The sequence below is a fragment of the Orcinus orca genome, chromosome 9 (assembly GCF_937001465.1).
Source record: "Orcinus orca chromosome 9, mOrcOrc1.1, whole genome shotgun sequence".
NCBI lineage: Eukaryota > Metazoa > Chordata > Mammalia > Artiodactyla > Delphinidae > Orcinus > Orcinus orca.
This window is the reverse complement of record NC_064567.1, coordinates 57,361,222-57,367,930: the sequence shown is the minus strand read 5'-3', so window position 1 is coordinate 57,367,930 and position 6,709 is coordinate 57,361,222. Positions and strand designations below refer to the sequence as shown.

General features: G+C 38.9%; 1 long non-coding RNA gene across 1 annotated transcript in view; it reads right to left on the bottom strand.

Moving 5' to 3' along the window:
* Positions 1-619: 619 nt before the first annotated feature.
* The window catches only part of LOC125965482 (uncharacterized), a 32,138-nt gene continuing 26,048 nt past the window's right edge, over positions 620-6,709 (bottom strand). The window contains exons 3-5 of the long non-coding RNA XR_007479389.1: positions 6,039-6,129; positions 3,510-3,680; positions 620-2,045 (exon numbers count right to left, since the gene is read on the bottom strand). This is a non-coding gene — a long non-coding RNA (uncharacterized LOC125965482). The remainder of the gene's footprint in view (positions 2,046-3,509; positions 3,681-6,038; positions 6,130-6,709) is intronic.

Here is a 6,709-nt window from a genome sequence, read left to right as displayed (position 1 = left end):
ATCCCCATTTTACAGGTAAGCAAACTGAGGCACAGAGAAGTTAAGTAACATATCCCAAAATACCCAGTGGTAAAGTTAGGAAAATACCCAGTGGTAAAGTTAGGATTTTGACAGGAGAAATGAGCCATCATTTGAGAGGGTGTATTAAGGTTTGTCACACCCAAAAGAATATGTTGTGTATTAGAGATGTATTTTTATTAAAAGAAGATGTAATGTATGAACTGTATCTTTTGCATGTGATCTGTAATAGTTCATTAATGGTAGTATACCAGTAATTTTTTTTTTTTGCGGTACCTGGGCCTCTCACTGTTGTGGCCTCTCCCGTTGCGGAGCACAAGCTCCGCACACGCAGGCTCAGCGGCCATGGCTCACAGGCCCAGCCGCTCTGCGGCATGTGGGATCTTCCCAGACCGGGGCACGAACCCGTGTCCCCTGCATCGGCAGGCGGACTCTCAACCACTGCGCCACCAGGGAAGCCCGGTATACCAGTAATTATTAGTAAATTTGCTAGTAAACATTAGTACGTTTTTCCTCAGAGAATATTTTCAACTTCACCATATTTATTTTAGAGATGCACAATTAAATTGCTTGGTCCATAAAATTAAGAATTAATGACTAATGAATGAGAGTTCCTTACTGAATCAAAGGCATAATAACCAGAAATGAGGATTCAAATAATGGTTTATCGTGTTCAAAACCAAAAATCAAGTTCAAACACAAAACATTCAAATCACAGAACAAATTCTTGTCATGAGAATTGTCATAAGATTTAAATGCAACTGGCCGCAGCATGAGGTTCATTGTGAAATGGTATGAAGTGAATGTTTAAATCTGCTTAAACTTCCTGGATTTCTGGAAATCAACACAAATCATGTTAAAATTGCCTTTCTACGTTAAAAAATGGCTTGTGAGAATCGTGAAAATATGAGCACCACAAAAATATATTTGGTCACAATGAACAAAACTGAGCACATGCTTCTTACAAAGTATCCTTATAAAATTTAAAACTGTATAAATTATACATCAACAGAGGAGACCACAAAGACCATGGTCATTAAAATTCTGCAAAGAGCTAAATTAAATGAATATAATAATAATACATTAATGAATATTAAACACTGTAACATGTTATAAATATTAGTATTTAATAAATTAATAGATTATTAAATAAGTTAAATGCATGAAAATATGAAGGAAGAATTCTTTTCTTAGAAAAATATTTTCAATTGAAAAGAGTATGGACATCTCAAATAAGTCTAGTTATATTTTATTGATGGAAACATGGGGAACTTTCAAAAGATTTTCTTTTTATCATTTACTATCGACTGACAATGTTGCTAATGCTATATTTAAAAATATAAACTAATTTTAAATTTCTCATAATGCTACATGGAGACCTATAAATGTCATTACAGTTAATTTTTACACACGGCTTAATGTTGAAATCAGGTAGACCAAAAGCAACAAAATACAGCTCACATTGCTAAAAGTATTCTCAAAATCTGGAGGTTAAAAGACATATATGTTGCAAATGTGTGCATATGTTTCATACACCCTCCCCCCATAAAAACCTTAACAGTCATATACATTTTAAGTTAAGTGGTCTCTGGAAGGTACAAGCCTAGCATGTATAATTTAAATATTTTGTCACCTTGGTCTAGAATTTATAACTATTTCTGTATCTGCTAAAAGTAAGAATGAGCTGTTCATGTGTTGAACATGTGTTCAAGTGGTAAGGTGTAAGGTAGACTTGTCTAGAAATCTATGAGTAGCATAGATTCAATGAACTCCACTTGTAAAGACCCAGTTGGCTCGTAGCAATATTAGTCCAATTGCTCCAAATAGGGTTGTATAGTTCCAAGTTAAAAAAAAAAAACAAAAAAATGATCATTCTTTCTTAGGCATTCTAAGCTCTTTTAAGACCACTTCCAAATTCAAACTAAATAAAATGTCTTAGTGCACTGCTGCTTTTCTGTACAGATCTTGCTTCTGTTAGACATCACCAACCTTTTGACTTCTATCTCCTAGGCTTTTAACCCCCAGGCCTTCAAGAAAAGACAAGGTGATAACATTAACTTATTTTTTTTAAAGAAACACAGGGTGTAAGTCTGTAAATCAAAACCAGCACTTGTGTCAAACTTCCTGCAATATGGGCTGTTCATTGCTGGAAATGGTGATACAGGGAGGTTGTAGACTTCTTCCTTGTATGTCTTTAAAAATCAAGTAGTCCTAACTATCTGGAATTGGAAATGCAGATAGCTAATATTATTGTTGCCATCTACTCAAATACAATTTTGATTTTTTTTGTTTTTTGTTTGTTTGTTTTCGGTACGCGGGCCTCTCAGTGCCGTGGCCTCTCCCGTTGCGGAGCACAGGCTCCAGACGCGCAGGCCCAGCGGCTATGGCTCACGGGTCCAGCCGCTCCGCGGCATGTGGGATCCTCCCGGACCGGGGCACGAACCTGTGTCCTCTGCATCGGCAGGCGGACTCTCAACCACTGCGCCACCAGGGAAGCCCCTCAGGATATTTTTTAAACATCAGAATTTATTAAACTTTGACAGCAAAAGAACTACAAAGTAAAATCTTTATATGTAGAACTTGATAATCAGGGAATTATTCTAAGACATAAAACACATTCCTGATGTATCATCCTAGGTATAAAATGGGAAAACAAGAAGTTTTCCCCAACATTTACACTAGCTTTTAAAATTCTTTGACTTTACTATGACCAAAATTGTTTAGATTCTACACAATGGGATTGTTTTGTTCCACGATCAGATGATTGAAAAATGCATCCTTTAAATTCTGTCTTCCAAATGTTTAAATCCTAAATACAGATTAGGTAAACCAATGCAGAATCATACTGAATAAGGGTTGCAGTTGCCCTTCTGTATTCTCAGTTCTTTCTTCCACCTCTGTTGAAAATTATCAGATTACCTTTACATTATTCATTCAATCTACCGTTATTGAGAATCTATTATAAGGAAGTTACAGAGATTGGTCATAAATAAAACCCATCCAGACCTACTAATGGAAGACCCAACCCCTGACTTTTCCTTCTCACGTATCGTTGGGAGTGTCTCACATGAGTTCCCATAAATCCAAACACCGTGGGGTCGGCTGCTGTGTTGGTGATCCTGTTTCCTTCCTCCCCTGCTTTGGCTCCTTAGTGCTGAGTACAACCACTTTTACTTTCATGGGAGTTTTCTACATGCTGCAGGCACAACAGTCTCCTGAAGGCACCCCTGGGGTTCCCTAGGCTTCGAAGAGTGGAAATTCTCTCATGCCAGTTTCTCCATATTCTCCTCCGCCCCAAGGCAAAGTACTGGAGTGCTGCAGTTGTCAAAAGGCTGTGTCTAGTTCAAAGAGCAGGATGGCTCCTCCCTGTTCTGTGTTTCCCCCTGTCATGGGGGGGGTCTCCATTTTACTCCCTCAGGCATTAGTCCTCATGCTGGTACAGGAAATGAGGTGGGACAGGGACACCATGCTGAATGCAGACTTGCTCTTACCTTCAGTAACCAAGGTTTTGTCAACCTTTTCGTGTCCAACTCCTTCTCTTGGAATGATTTTCCTTCCAAGAATCCTCTTCATTCCTTGTACGCGTAGACTTATATGGATCTATCCCACAGTTCACTCAGTATTTCTGAACCCTGTAGCGGTCACAATTTAGACGGGAGATACTGCAAAACAAATTATTGTGCAATGTCTGCCTTAAGAGATTCTAGAATTTCTCTAATTGCTAACACACCTCAGGACGAATTGAAGCCATCAAATATTTGTAAATGTCAAGGAGAAGAGAACAAATTGCTGCTGTTTCCAAGTACCCCACTCTTTTTCCTCAGATTATCATAAATTCCAGATGTTTATTAATATATTTTTAAAAGAATAACCGATTCAGTACTGTTCCAAATTTTGAGAATCATCTTATCTCACAGAAACAAGATTTAAGCATTTGTGTGGATGAGGGAGATTTATTTAGAAGGTTACTGAGAATTTTATTTTAATACTTTAGAGTCTTTCTTGACAAAAGGTGATAGTAAACCATTAAAAGGGTTATCATCTTAAAAGTGGAAAGAGGATTTGTGACACAAAGTCAAGCAAATAAAAAAACCTTTGAGAATTGTATTTATGAAAAAAATTGTAATTTTCAACATAAAAAAATTAATCCCTATTCATCATTCACTATATCATCATTTAATATGAAGGACAGCAGAATACAGTTATAAAACGCTGAATAAATTTGCATTTTAGAGTAATTTACTTTTCACTAACATAATTTGGATGACTCAAGTGAAACATAATGCAGTTAACTGAACAGATTATTTCAGGTATAAATTTTACAGGCAAAATATATGTCAGATACAACTCACGTTTTTATTCCTAAGAGAAATTGAGCACTTTACAATGATAATCATGTTGCAAAAATCATAAAGTTCCAATATATTTGAATGACTTAATTTCGATAAGACTTTCTTTCTTTCCTTTATAATCATGAGTTCAACTTCTACATCCAGCACTTTCATTATCCAGAATACTGTTCTATGTCATTCAGAATTGTTTCTTCATACACTGAGGGTTTATTGCAGAGAATTACACAAGATGTTAGGATTTGTTAGAATAAAAAAAATCAAAATTGGGGCTTCCCTGGTGGCGCAGTGGTTGAGAGTCCACCTGCCAATGCAGGGGACACGGGTTCGTGCCCCAGTCCGGGAGGATCTCACATGCCATGGAGCAGCTGGGCCCGTGAGCCATGGCCGCTGGGCCTGCGCGTCCGGAGCCTGTGCTCTGCAACGGGAGTGGCCACAACAGTGAGAGGCCCGCGTACCGCAAAAAAAAAAAACCTGAAAAGATGAATACGGTGTCAGTAATGAAGAGAAATGATCCATCACTGAAAAATATCCACACTACATGTTTTTGCATCTGCCATACCAGCTTTTTCAGCCCTATAGGAATAATCCCTAATGAAATAAATTAATTGATGTGCATTTTTCTTTAAAACTTAGTGTTCGTAAGTGCAGGAAAGCTCATGTTAAAAAATATATATATTTGGTTGTATCACTTTCTTGCTTAAGACCCCTTGATGACTCCCTACCACCACCTGTTGCAGGTTGGTTTCCTAGGTAAGAAGACTTGGAAACTCTGTTACTGTGTAGGAGTTTTATTAGGGAATGGTTTTAGGATCAACACTGATGGAAAGGAAGAAAAAATTGCAGAATTAAGCAGGGGGAGAAGTGACACTGAGAATCTGTCTCCATGGGGCCTCATCTGAGGAGTTCTGAGGTTGGGATAACCCATCTGAGTTGTCCTGAGTTGGGGTCAAGGAACCAGGCTTTATTGCCCATGTCAATCAGTCATTGAGTGTGGGCCACCAGGAGAAGGAGGCATGACCTTTGATGAGATGGCCTCCTTCAGCTGAGGCAGTCCCTGGAGGGGGGCCAGTTAGGGAGGGCTGAGGGCTTTCTGCTGGCAGCAGTTGGTGAAGTTAAATCCTTTATTTTTGAAGGGGGATCTGGGTGGCACATTATGGCATCTACACACCACTTGACAGGATGAAATCATAACAATATAGCTCACAGTCCAAAGCCAGATCCAATATACTTTTCCCAATTTATTCTCTACTATTAGCCTACCTGTATCCTGGATGCCAATCAACTCCCCTACTCTTGTTTTTTTTTTTTTTTTAATAAATTTATTATTATTTTTTTTGGCTACATTGGGTCTTCATTGCTGCACACGGGCTTTCTCTAGTTGCAGCAAGTGGGGGCTGCTCTTTGTTGCAGAGCACGGGCTCTAGGTGCGCAGGCTTCAGTAGTTGTGGCTTGCGGGCTCTAGAGCGCAGGCTCAGTGGCCATGGCTCACGGGCCCAGCCGCTCCGTGGCATGTGGGATCCTCCCGGACCGGGGCATGAACCCGTGTCCCCTGCGTCGGCAGGCGGACTCTCAACCACTGCGCCACCAGGGAAGCCCGAAACTGATTATCTTATTAAGCAAGCCCAATTCATTAAGGGCAGAAATCAAATCTAATAGACCAACATTTACCCTAGTCCTGGTGTATGTCTGAAACTGCTTGGAATTTTAGAAAATACAAATAAATGAGAGATGTATTCCTTGTCTTCAAGGTTCCTATGATCTATTTGAAGAGAAAGGAGACAAAAAATATAAAAATTAAATGGCACAACAGAAAATAGAATTTGATACAAAGATACGTGAGAAATCATGGACAGCCCACCTACTATAATTGAGATGTGTTATGGAAAGTTATTTATGATTTTTTTTTGACCAGAATTCAGGTCCCATCTTCCCACAGAACAGTATTTGACATAACAGTCAATTTCCCTAGATAGCTTATATAATCCTCTTTATTAAATTTAGAACAGGCCTTAGGACTAACAGTGATATATAATGTAGTAGCACTTACTATAGCATTTTTATTTGTATGCCAAATTTAATTAATGGATTAATATGTTCACATGTTCAACAAATATTATGATGAGCATCCACTGCATGCCAGGCACTGGGGTATAGCTATGAGCCACTCAGATAAGCTTCTCCTTACAGAGTGAATGGTCTTTGGGGCAAAGCAGACATTGAGTGATCATAATAAAGGGCACTAAGTGTTATGAAGAGGGACCGTGGGTTATGGGAGTGTTCAACAAGGGAGCTGCTTGGGCTGGGGCTTCTTATTCAAGGCAGGGTTAGGCTGAGGTTTT